Below are 13,309 nucleotides of genomic sequence, written 5' to 3'. Positions count from 1 at the left end.
TTCTAGATGTTTGCTAATTGTACTTTTGCAAATTTTCATCACACTCAATTTTTAAATTGCAAACTACATATTTTTTAAAGTGAAAAATATTTTAAGTTAATAATCTCATCTCTATTTTTATTTCTGCTTCATTAATATGACCCCATTTTTTCCCAAGGCATAATGTATAACCTTCCACAGCTTATTCTATACTCATAAAATATGCATCATCTTATAAAAGAGATCATTTGTTTTTTAATGCTTACTTTTTCATTCATTAATAGGTAAAAATCTATTGGATTATAATATAATCTATTATAAAAATTATATTGGATTATAATTCAAAATTTGTTAACTGTTACTGAGGTCATGGCAATTCTTCTGTAAATTATCAGTTTATATCTGCTATCCACTCATCTATTGAATTTTTATATTTTATACTAATTTTTAGAGATTTGTTCATATTATTTGTATCAATGTGTTGGAGAAAGATCTGTCTTATGTAATATTTAAACTGACAATAAATTTGTTGTGATCAAAATACTGTGGTGTTTAAATAAGACTGAAAGGAGTCCATAAAGGATATACATGTGTACATATATTTATGTATACACACACATACATGCACATATCCAGATGGATAGGAGAAATTAACATATGATAAAAATGATATAATTTCAAGAGGAAAGATTTTCTTTTAATAAGTGGCACTGGCTTCATGAATAATCTCTAGGAAATTAAATTTAGACCTTTCTCTTACATCATATAAATGAAGACTGGAACAGGAAAAAAAGAGAAAATTAAAAGAGAAAAGTTTTTAATTCTCTGACTCACATTTCTTTCTTTCTTTTTTTTTTTTTTTTGAGATGGAGTCTCACTCTGTCACCCAGGCTGGAGTGCAGTGGCGTGATCTCAGCTCACAGCAACCCCTGCCTCCCAGGTTCATGCCATTCTCCTGCCTCAGCCTACCGAGTAGCTGGGACTACAGGCACCCACCACCACACCTGGCTAATTTTATTATATTTTTTTTTAGTAGAGACGGGGTTTCACTGTGTTAGTCAGGATGGTCTCGATCTCCTGACCTCGTGATTCGCCTGCCTCGGCCTCCCAAAGTGCTGGGATTACAGGTGTGAGCCACCACGCCCAGCCTCTGACCCACAAGGAAGCTGTGACATAATAAATGTGAAAGCTCTTATCAGCAGAACAGTATAATCTGTAATGCAAAACAGAAATACTATTATGTTTTATCCAGTGAGTTGTTCCACTTTAGAGAGTGCTTAGCAGCTAGAGCTTGCTATTTAGTGGTAAGGTGTGGGCCACTGAGGACCAAATGCTTCTCTCAAAAGAAGAGAAATTACAACAGAAGGGAGAAAAAGTTGCTATACCTCTGTGATCACAATGCATATCATTTGCATAAAAGGAATATGAATGAGACATTTCTCCAGCAGATTGTAAGATATAAAATGAAGCAGAAGAAGTTTGCTTTCTTCTCATTAAATCAAAAAGAAATTATTCATCTCCATGAATGCAAATGAAAGCTTTCCAAATGATATGGTCATAACATGGTAATTAAATGCCTGAGTGCCAGCCAGATTCCTTCATTTTTCTAAATTATAATAATTACAATTGACCATTACTGGTAATTACAGTGATCAGAAAGTCAAATTCCAATTTTTCATTCTATTTCCTGGAATAAGTGTGTACCTTCCTTCCACTAAAACAATCAAGTGTTCTTTTTCCCTACCCAAATCTCTTCTGCTCTTTTGTCCTAAGCCCATGCAAAACAGCTCTCTCTTCGTGTTCTCCTTTATTTTTATTTACCTCATAATCATGGTTCATTTTTCAGATTTCTCCCAGGGGCTAATCAGGAGATGTCCTTCATACAAGCATTAAATGAAGGTAAAATTGAAAGATTAAACACATAAATTATTGTTTCAAAAAGAGTTCTATGTATTCTGAGTGCCTGAATCATTTCATACGTGCCCTCTTATTATCCCAGTAATCAAAATAAGAGCCAGCAATCAAAGGTCCTAACAAATTCTTTGAGGAAAGCATGCAAGTTAAAAAAGAAATGATTAACTACCACTCAGTTTTGCATTAACACCATGTTTCTCAGCCCACATAAATGTATCAGTTTACTAGCTGTGTGGCATATCTTGAGGTTTCTGTTGCTGGACTTTAGACGGATACCTACAAATCAAATCTTTAATATTTCTTTCCTTGAATCAATTCATTCTGTTCTCCAAGTTTCTTTCTTGAAAATAAAAATCCCTCTGAGTAATTCAAGCTTTCCTTAATCATCCATGGCATGAGTTTATCAATTTGCTTTTTTTTTAAGAGTGTAATTCAGAACAATTATTGAGGGAATTCTGGAGGTCATTTTTGCAATTCAAATCTAAGTTTCAATGCATAGAAACTTTGGCTCTGCAGTAATAGCTATAAAAAGCATAGATAAATGGGAATGTTGCAGTGCAATTTATTTCAGTACAAAAAAATTGTAAACTTCTGTGTCCATTAACAGATGACTTACCACTTAAGTTAAGGTACAAATATACAATGAAAAAGTGTTCAGATATTATAGAATGATTACATACATACATACTTATTATATGAGAAACTATCCAAGATAACACGATTCCCCTTATGTATATTTTAATGTGTATATGTATATGTGAGAACATGGAGAAAGGGCTCAGAGAATCTTAACCAAATGTTAGCAGCTGTTTAACCTGTCAAGATCTCAGGTAAATTTAATCTTTCATGCTTTTATATAACTTTTCTGTCTTTGATTCTAAGCTATATATGTTACCATTTATCATCACATGCATGGTGATTTCTTATTACAGAGTTAAGAGAAAAGTGAATATATACAGAGAGATACTTTTTCATGCAGCCCCCAGCTTGGCCCTTATAAGCATTTGTGTTTGTCATCCCTGCCATAGAGGAAAGACACTGAAGACCCAGGCAGAATTTCTAACTCCTTCCCTTGTCATATATGTGACTTTAGATTCAACATTCAACCTTTACTGATTTCAGTTCTGTTTGTATTAACATGAAACTTAGTTCATGGCCTAGACATATTACCTTAACAACATAACACATTTTAAAAATTGATTGTATATTTAAAGCCTATGCCTTAATTCAGTATGCAAGATACAATCTCCTTGCCTCAAAGTAATTACATTCCTTGACCAAATTAGTCAAAGCATCTAGACTTTATCTTGAATTAGGATCAATTTGGAATGTGATGTTAAAGACAGTAAATCTCTTTTGCTAAAGAAGACCACTCAATATTTTTCTACTTGTCAATTAACTAATTGTGAAATATTGCTACCTTTTCCTTTTCATATTACCATCCACTGGGACAACACCCTTATTCCAGCAACTCTAGTAAACTTACCCAATGAAAAAGAATTTCGTAATTCTGTTTTTATAACACAATAAGTGTTCATGTCCAGAACAAAACTTTTGATCACTCTAGTACCAAATCCTGATGATATTATTTATTATTAACTGTTATATTAGAAACAGAGGGAGAATAAAAGGCTTGATACACAATAAGTAGTATAGTCTCTCTTTTAGGATCTAGTTCTTTTCAGAAACCAAATTGTACAAATGACTAAACTGATGTCCTTTCTAGGGTATACTGAACTGCTAAAGTAAAAGAGTTTTATACACACACACACACACACACACACACAGACACACAGACACACAAATAGCTGGAATGTTTCTAGGATAATTTATTAATTTTAAATGCTATAGGGGGAAAAAAAAGGTTTCTTGATTTCCTCCAGTACCCCAAAAGGCTAACAAGAAATTTGTAATTTACTTGATGTCTTGATACCTAAACTGAATGCTGTTGTAAATATTGATGCTTCTACAGGCTGAGAAGTCCAAGATCAGGGCACAAGCATTCAGTGTCCAGTTAAGAGCCTTTTGCTGCAATAACAGATATGTAGTCATCTGTCACTGAACAAAGGGGGTACATTCTGAGGGATGTGTTGTTAGGGGATTTCATCATGTGTGGACATCATAGAGTATACTTACACAAACCTAGACGGTATAGCCTACTACACACCTAGGCTATAAGGTATAGCCTATCGCTCCTAGACTAGAAACCTGTACAGCATGTTATTGTACTGAATACTGTAGGCAACTGTAACACAATGTTAAGTGTTTGTGCTTCTACACCTATATAAATGCGGAAAAGGTATAGTAAAAAATATGGTATAAAAGATAATAATGGTATACCTGTATAGGGCAGACTTTTATACAACTGGCAGTGCATTAGGTTAGTTTATACCAGAATCACCAAAAACACGTGAACAATGCATTGTGCTACAATGTTATGATAGCTATGATGTCACTAGGCAACAGGAATTTTTCAGCTACAATATAATCTTATGGGAACACCATCATATTTGTGATTTGTCATTGATCGAGATGTCATTATGTGGTATATAGCTGTGCTGTAGAATCAAGAGAGACTCATTTTAATAAATTGGATCACAAGATTGTAGAGACTGATAAGTCCAAAATCTGCAGGGTAGGCCAGCAGGCTGAAGATCCAGTAAGAGCTGATGTTGCAGCTCAAATCCAAAAGCAGTCTGCTGGCAGAATTCCCTCTTCTTTACTCAAAGTCCACTGATTTAAACGTTAATCCCATCTAAAAAAATACACCTTCACAAGAAAATCCAGACATGTTTAACTGAACATCTGAGTATCATGACCTGTCCAAGTTTGCCACATGAAATTAACCATCACAAGTATTCCAACTCTTTAACAGATATTATAGAAATCATTTTTAAATAACATAAAAATGCTTCAGAAATATACTGCTACAGAAATACTTAAGCTGATGATCAAGCTAAAACACTGCTTCAACATAAGTTCATGTCTTAGGTCATTTGTGCCACTATAACAGAATCCCACAGACTTGGTAATTCATTAAAAACAGAAATTTATTTTCTCATAGTTCCACAGGCTGAGAAGTCCAAGATCAGGGCGCAAGCATTCAGTGTCCACTTCAGAGCCTTTTTGGTGCATCCTCATATGGCAGAAGGCAAAAGGGAAAGAGGACCAATGCCACATGAAGCTTATTATATAAGGCACTTAACCTCATTAACAAGAGAGGAGCCCTCATGGGCTAATCACCTCTTAAGGGGCCTACCCGTTAACACCATCACACTGGCAACACCTGAATTTTTGAGGGGTCATATTGCATAGCAGTCCACATACAAAGACCTCATATAAAAACTACTACTAATAATAATAATAACAATAACTCCATGGAGAAATTCAAGAACTCCAACACAGATACACAAAATCTGCCCATTCCCCAGATTCTGGTTGCAGAGGGTGGGAAAGAGGCAGGAATGGGAAGAGAAGAATTATAAAAACAGAAGACCTGACAAAACCAGAATACCTGATAGCACCAGATAAAACTCAAATGAATTTGTCTTCATCTTTAATAAAATAATTCACCATGTTAGGGGTACATGGGCCAGAATATTAAATACTAATGGAAAAATTTTGTTTGAATAGCAGAAAACATGACCAATTCATGCTTCATCTGAACTAAGTTAATCTGGAAACTTACAAAGGTGCAACATGAATTAGACCCATCCCATAAGAATCCTTTGGGAATCTTCAAATGACTTTTATATAATTGCCTCTACCTGTTGTTTATAAATATGTATCTATAGGACTGGGCACAGTGGCTCACACCTGTAATCCCAGCATTTTGGGAGGCTAAACGGGGTGGATCACCTGAGGTCAGGAGTTCCAGACCAGCCTGGTCAACATGGTGAAACCCTAACTCTACTAAAAATACAAAAATTAGGCATGGTGGTGCATACCTGTAGTCCCAGCTACTCAGGAGGCTGAGGCAGGAAAATTGCTTGAACCCTGGAGGCAGATGTGGCACTGAGCTGAGATTGAGCAACTGTACTCCAGCCTAGGTGACAGAGGAAGACTCCATATATGTGTGTGTATATCGGTATCTATCTATTATTTATTTTATAGATTTGCTGAATGGTGAATCTAACAAAAGCCACAACATCCACAGAGGCAAAACCAAATCAAAACAAAAATACTATTAGATTTTGTGTTCCCTGTCTAGAACATTCTAAGGTATTTACCGAGTAATCTAGGACATATGTTACTGGAACACTTATTCATAATTTTGAATCATGCAAAGCTTTGCCACCTACTCAGAAGCATTGTCTTTATCACTCACTATTCTCTGTGGAAAAAAATGAAAAGGACCTGTAGCAGAAGTGGAAAGTTACTACCTTTAGATAAACAGAGGTTTCAGAGAGCCTCCAGGAGCAAATACACTGTGGAAATTTACTGCAAACTTATGATTCTTAGCATAAGCTGCTGAGGACAAGAAGTAGACAGCTTTCTCCCAAAACCAGTGGAATAAGATTCTCCTATGTCATACAATCCTTTACATACTCCTGGTTATTTTGTACTTTATACTTTTTCTCGTTATTATTTTAAGGATTTGCCCCTCATATTTATCCTATAATTGTCCTCTTCTTAAGTTTAGTCTTTACTAGAGACACTTATCTCCTACACCATGGTTGTTTGTTTGTTTGTTTTAACTATGGCTGATCTCTCTCCACCCCCATCTTTGGGGGACATTTGGCAAAGTCTGGAGATATTTTTGATTATGAAGACTAAGGGAAGGTGGTGTCACTGGTATCTGTTAAGTAAAGGTCAGGAATGTTGCTAATCATCCTATAATGCACTGAACAACCTCCTGGCCACAAACACAACAAAGAATTATTTGATCCAATATGTCAAAATGCAGAGATTAAAGAACTCTTCTTTTGATAGTCTCGAATGAAGCTTTGGCTGAATGAGAATGAAACCATGGTACTGAAAATAAGAGAGGTTTCCATCCTCCTAGAAAATGACTGTTCTGCAGCTATGTTAACAAGGAGCTACAAGAACCAGTTTTAAACTCATTCATCCATCACTGAAAATCAGCCTCTGTGAATACACTTTTACAAGCCAAATGATCAATTGCAGCCTTTTGTTTTTGAAAGTCTGACAATCAGAAATGTACTCATTCCAACAAACACACTACTCAATGCCAAATACTCAACAGTGACCACACCATATACAGATGTGATAAAACCACTTATATTTCCGAAAATCCACCAATCCCTGAACTCCATGCTTCTCAAAACCTTACATACAATTAGTAGGTTTCTTTTTGGGGGTAGACTTCCTGACCAACAGAGATATGCCTTACTCTATTAAACAATAATTTTACCTTTGTCTTTATATTCCACATACTGACAAACCCAGAATTACCAAATGATTATGAGACCACCACTCAATATCTGAAATAGAAAGGTAAAGATGAATTTATTGATTTTTATAATAACAGAGAGCTATGCTTATCAGGCATAACAGACTGCTGATAATATATAGTAATTTGAGGAAGCAAGGATTTCTTCCCATAAGAAGGCTATGGCTTTGACACAGACAAAGAAAAAACAGACAAAAAATAAGCGCCACTACTTTTCGTCAATAACATGAGCTGCAAACAATGTCTCACGTTCTCAAACCAAGCAGAGACTAGGAAGGGGCCATATGATGCAATAATGCTGGAATGCAGATTAAACAAAGGAGGCTTCTCCTTTTACAAACTGACTAAACAGGGAGGGTTTTCATGAAAGATTTATCGAGCATCCAGGGCAAAGTCTGACCACTTAACTTTTCATGAATTGGTCACCACTCTAACAAACCTGCAATCATTGGCCCTCAGAGCTGGATTGTATTAGAATGATGGCTTATTCCTCCACTCACTCATGTCCTATACAAGTTTCCCTTATATATTCGACAAAAAAAGAATATCCAAGAAAAAGCAAAAAAAATAAAAATAAAAATAAAACCAGACTCTACTATACAGACAATGGCAAAAGCAAAACAAGCAGCGGGAGAATAAAAAGGTTAATGGCAAAAGAAATAAAAAATAAAAAATAAAAATAAATCATCAAATGATATACTTTTAAGCCAAAAGGTCTAATAACCTTATACAGAGCCTAATTATTTATAATACCCAATAATGTATTTGTATAAATGACTATACAAAGATGAGGCTTAATTTTACCAAAATCTTGGTATAACACTATAAAAAGCCCTGTTTGGTTACAAATCCTGGGATAAATTCAGCAAAAAGTAAATTCGGCAAAAAGAGCTCAGTGGAACTTGTTGTAACTCAGATTGTTGTTCAAAGTAACTGGTCGGGCCCAAAATATAGAGTATGAGCAGAAGGGGCCCACTGAGGACACCTGTTGCTCTGAGCATCCTCTGTAATCCTGCTAAGGCAAGGTCTTTGAAACAGTCTCAAGTAGAACCATGTAGGATCTAGTACAGTTCTAATAAAACTGTTGCTGTATGAACCTAAGAAAGAAATGGTGCCTTTATCTGCTCCTACACTGAGATGATGAAATATTTCACTGGGTTTTAAGAACCCTGACCCTCAATCTAGTTTCTAGGAAATAGATTTTCTCCTTTCTGGTCACTCTGCTATAATACAATAATAAATATAGTACAATAAATATAATATAAAAGTTAATCACAGACCATATCATGAGGCTACCCAGATCTCACAGCACATTTCTTGGGAAGCATTTCAGTGCTTAATTTATATAATTGTTTTTAAAACATTTATTGAATGATAATTATGTCCCAGACATAGTATTGTGTGTTAGATATTCAGCAATATTTGTCCATCTGTCGTTCACCATTTGTCTGTGATTAGACTATGTACTTAGAAAGCTCTAAAATTAGCTCTTAATATTGTCTTCAATGTTTTATCAATTAAACCTCAAAATATAAAATTGTAAGCTCTTCTTATATTATTCACATATTTACATATAAAGAGTAGAAAAGTCTGGCATCCTGACTTTTTGAAAAAAAATAGATGCTAAAAGAAAAAAAAAAGTTATTTGATGCTTTAGTTTGCCATTAAAACGTCCAATTGGAGTAGAGAAAAAACAACCTAAAACATTAATAAGGCCATTTTTAGTACCTACATTTACATGATAGTCATATTAATGAAGTAATTTCATTACTAAAATAAAATAATTTTCTTCCATAATGACACAAGCATCTACCAAATTATTTAACCCCAAAATTCAGATCACTCTTAATTTTCTCATTCACTTCTAATCTATCAGTTAGTCTGTTCTGCCTGCCTACTACAGTCCCCAAATGTATCCCAAATCTACCCCCTCATTTCCACTGCACAGGTAGTTCCCTATAATTTGCCCTGATTATTATCACAGCCTACCAAATCTTCTCAGTTTTTCTATTCCTGCCTTTCTATAATCCACTTCCCAACAAGCAGCCAAAAAGATCACTTTAAAATATACACCATATATGCAAAAACAGACACAAAGAGCAATGGAAGAGAACAGAGAACCCAAAAATAAGACTGCACACCTACAGCTATCTGATCTTTGACAAACCTGGCAAAAACAAAAAAATGGGGGAAGGAGTCCCTATTCAATAAATGGTGCTGGGATAACTGGTTAGCCATATACAGAAGATTGAAACTACACCTCTTCCTTACACCATATTAAAAAAATTAACTCAAGATGCGTTAAAGGCTTAAATGTAAAACCCAAAACAATAAAAACCCTGGAATACAACCCAGGTGATACCATTTTGGACATATGAAAAGGCAAAGATTTCGTGATGAAGACACCAAAAGCAATTGCAACGAAAGCGAAAATGGACAAATGGGGTCTAGTTAAACTAAAGAACTTCCGCACAGCAAAGGAACCTACCAACAAAATAAACAGACAACCTACAGAATGGGAGAAAATGTTTGCAAACAATGCCTCTGACAAAGGTCCACCATCTATAAAGAACTTAAGCAAATTTACGAGAAAAAAAAATCCCATTAAAAAGTGGGCAAAAGAAATGAACAGACACTTTCAAAAGAAGATATATGTGGCCAAAAGGCATATGAAAGAAAAAACTCAACATCACTGATCATTAGAGAAATGCACATCAAAGCCACAATGAGATATCATCTCACACCAGTCAGTATGGCTACTATTAAGAAGTCAAAAAATAACAGACGCTGGCAAGGTGGCAGAGAAAAATGCATGCTTATACACAGATGGTGAAAGTGTAAATTGGTTCAACCATTGTGGAAGACAGTATGGAGATTCCTCAAACACCTAAAAACAGAAATATGATTTGACCCAGCAATTCTACTACTGAGTATATGTCCAGAGGAATATAAATCATTCTGTTATAAAGACACATCATGCACACATGTGTTCATTGCAGCACTATTCACAGTAGCAAGACAGGGAATCAACTTAAATGACCATCAGTGGTAGATTGGATAAAGAAAAATGTGGAACATATACACCATGGACTACTACACAGCCCCCCCCCCAAAAAAAAGAACAATCCATATCCTTTGCAGGAACACGGATGGAGCTAGAGGCCATTATCCTCAGCAAAGTAACTCAGAAACAGAAAACCAAACCCTGCATGGCCTCACTTATAAGTGGGAGCTAAACAATGAGAACATAGGGACACATAGAGAGGAACAACACACACTGGGGCCTATTGGAGGGTGGAGGGAGGGAGGAGGGAGAGGATCAGGAAAAATATCTAATAGGTACCAAGCTTCATATCTGGGTGACAAAATAATCTGTACATCAAATCCCTCTGACACAAGTTTACCTGTATGACAAACCTGTGCATATACCCCTGAACTTAACACACACACACACCCTATAACATCCCAGCTTACGACCCTCTAGTGGGCAGGTGCAGTAGCTCATGCCTGTAATCCCAACACTTTGGGAGGCCAAGGCAGGTGGATCACCTGAGGTCAGGAGTTAGAGACCAGCCTGGCCAACATGGCGAAACCGTCTCTACTAAAATTACAAAAATTAGCTGGGTGTGGTGGCACGTGCCTGTAGTCCCAGCTACTTGGGAGGCTGACGCAGGAGAATCGCGTGAACCTGGGAGGTGGAGGTTGCAGTGAGCCAAGATTGTGCCACTGCACTCCAGCCTGGGTGACAGAGCGAGACTCCATCTCAAAAAAAAAAGAAAAGAAAAAGACCCTCTAGTGACTATCCACCATGTTTAGAACAAAATCCAAACCACTGATCATGACCTATCATGGTTGTTCTAATTTGTCGACACTATTTCTTACGTCTTCTTCCTCATGCAACACAATCCTGCCTCACTGGCTTTTTTCTATTTCTGGAAAACATCAAACCTTTACTTGTCTTAGGGCTTCCGTACCTATCATTCCACTTGATGGAATTGACTCCTTCACTTCTCATACAGAAGGTTTCTATAGTCAATCAAATCTTAGAATAAGTTCACCTATTCAGACAGGACTTTCCTATCTACCCATAGTCTCTTCACATCGCTCAGCTTTATATGCCAAGCATAAATTCTTCATAGCACTTACAAAATATGACATTACATTCTTGAAAAATTTATTTATTTTGCTCCTTTATTGTCTTTCTCATTCCTTAGAATATAAACCCTAAAAATGTGTGACTGTCTTACTCACTTATGTAACCTCAGCACTTACAACAGTGCCTGGCAGATAGGAGATCAATAAATACGTGTTGAGCAAATACAGTTATGCTGAATCAACTCATGAAACCATGCATGTGGATGGAGAACAGGTTCAGGTTCAGAGGAGTCAGAAAAACTTCTTACATGTATGAACTGCAGAGCCTCAAAGACGCAATGGCTGGATTCCCATTTCTTGCCTTTGTTATAGTTCTTTCTTGGCATCCTCCAAAGTGGTATTTAGGTTTGGTTTATCTAGGATTATTTGATATCTTCTCCTTTAGAGGTCATACCAATTTCTAGATCATTATTGTCTAGAGACAAAAGAGACCAGTACATGCCCCAGAAGTGCATCTTCTTCAGTGACTTTAATACAATCTTTAACTAAGAATACTTGTTAGTCATATTTTAGTAAGTCAGGAAGCACTTGAAGACCAGCATGCTTTCTAAGTCTTGGAGTGGTAGAGGTAGAAACACAAGGCTCTTGAAAACTCTTAGAATTTCATGCCAGTGTGCCATTTATCTCCCCTGACAAGCTCTTACCATTCCTTTTTGCATCAATATAAGGCAGGGTTCATCATGTTATTTTTGAAATTATATTGCTCATCTACAGTGTTGTCATAATATTATTTTTATATCATCATATCTTCACTACATAGATCTTGGCCTTTAATTTGTATAAAGGTATGTGATATGTACAGAGTAGCATAGTAGTGAAAAATGAATAAACTTAAAACTAGAAAGGAGTGGGTTCAAATTCTGCCCCCACCTGTCACTAGCTATATGAACTTGGGAAAATCTCATAACTATCTCTCTGAGCCTCTTTTCTCACAGTAATACTTAGAGTATTTCACAACATCGTTATAAGTAATAAATTTTCTACAAAATATGTTCATTATAATGCCTGACACATCATAGAAACAATATAAGTGTAATTTACTTCTTAAAGCTTCTGTTGTCTATCCTAATGGCAAGTCACCTTGAATGTTTTGGGATCATTGATAGGGCAAACAAAATATATTTTGAAAATAAGAAATACAACCTTTTAAATAAAAATATAGAAGTATAAATGTAGAAAAATAATATACAAATAATAGAATCTCTGGAAGACCAAGCATTGTGAATAAAATTATAGATATTAAGTTGGGTTTGAAAGAACTGGCACAGCTGGGAGGCCGTTCCTGGAGAAGAGGTCAGGCACAACATCCACCAGAGGAGTCAGCCCTCTCTAAGAAGGATTCCACAAGGAGGGCCAAGCTTTTTGTTTGTTGTTGTTGCTGTTTGAGACCTCACTTTGTCACACAGGCTGGAGTGCAGCGGCGCAATCTCCGCTCACTGTAACCTCCGCCTCCTGGATTCAAGCAATTCTCCTACCTCACCCTCCCGAGTAGCTGGGATTACAGGTGCTGGCAACCACGCCCAGCTAATTTTTGTATTTTTTGTAGAGACAGGGTTTTGCCATGTAGGCCAGGCTGGTCTCAAACTCCTGACCTCAGGTGATCCACATGCCTCGGCCTCCCAAAGTGCTGGGATTACAGGCATGAGCCACCACGCCTGACTGGAGGGCCAAGTTTTTAACTTTCTATTTTGGAATAGTTTAAGCATAAAATTTACAAAATAGGAAGTATCCTTGTACCCTTTACCACTATTTTCAACATTTTTCCACATTTACTTTCTTTCTTCTCTCTCTCTTCCTCCATGTATAATTGTTTTCTGAACTATTTGAGAATAACTTCCAGAAATTTTC

Source organism: Pan paniscus, chromosome 12, assembly GCF_029289425.2.
Source record: "Pan paniscus chromosome 12, NHGRI_mPanPan1-v2.0_pri, whole genome shotgun sequence".
Lineage (NCBI taxonomy): Eukaryota > Metazoa > Chordata > Mammalia > Primates > Hominidae > Pan > Pan paniscus.
The sequence above is the reverse complement of the archived record's forward strand: the minus strand, read 5'-3'. Positions refer to the sequence as shown.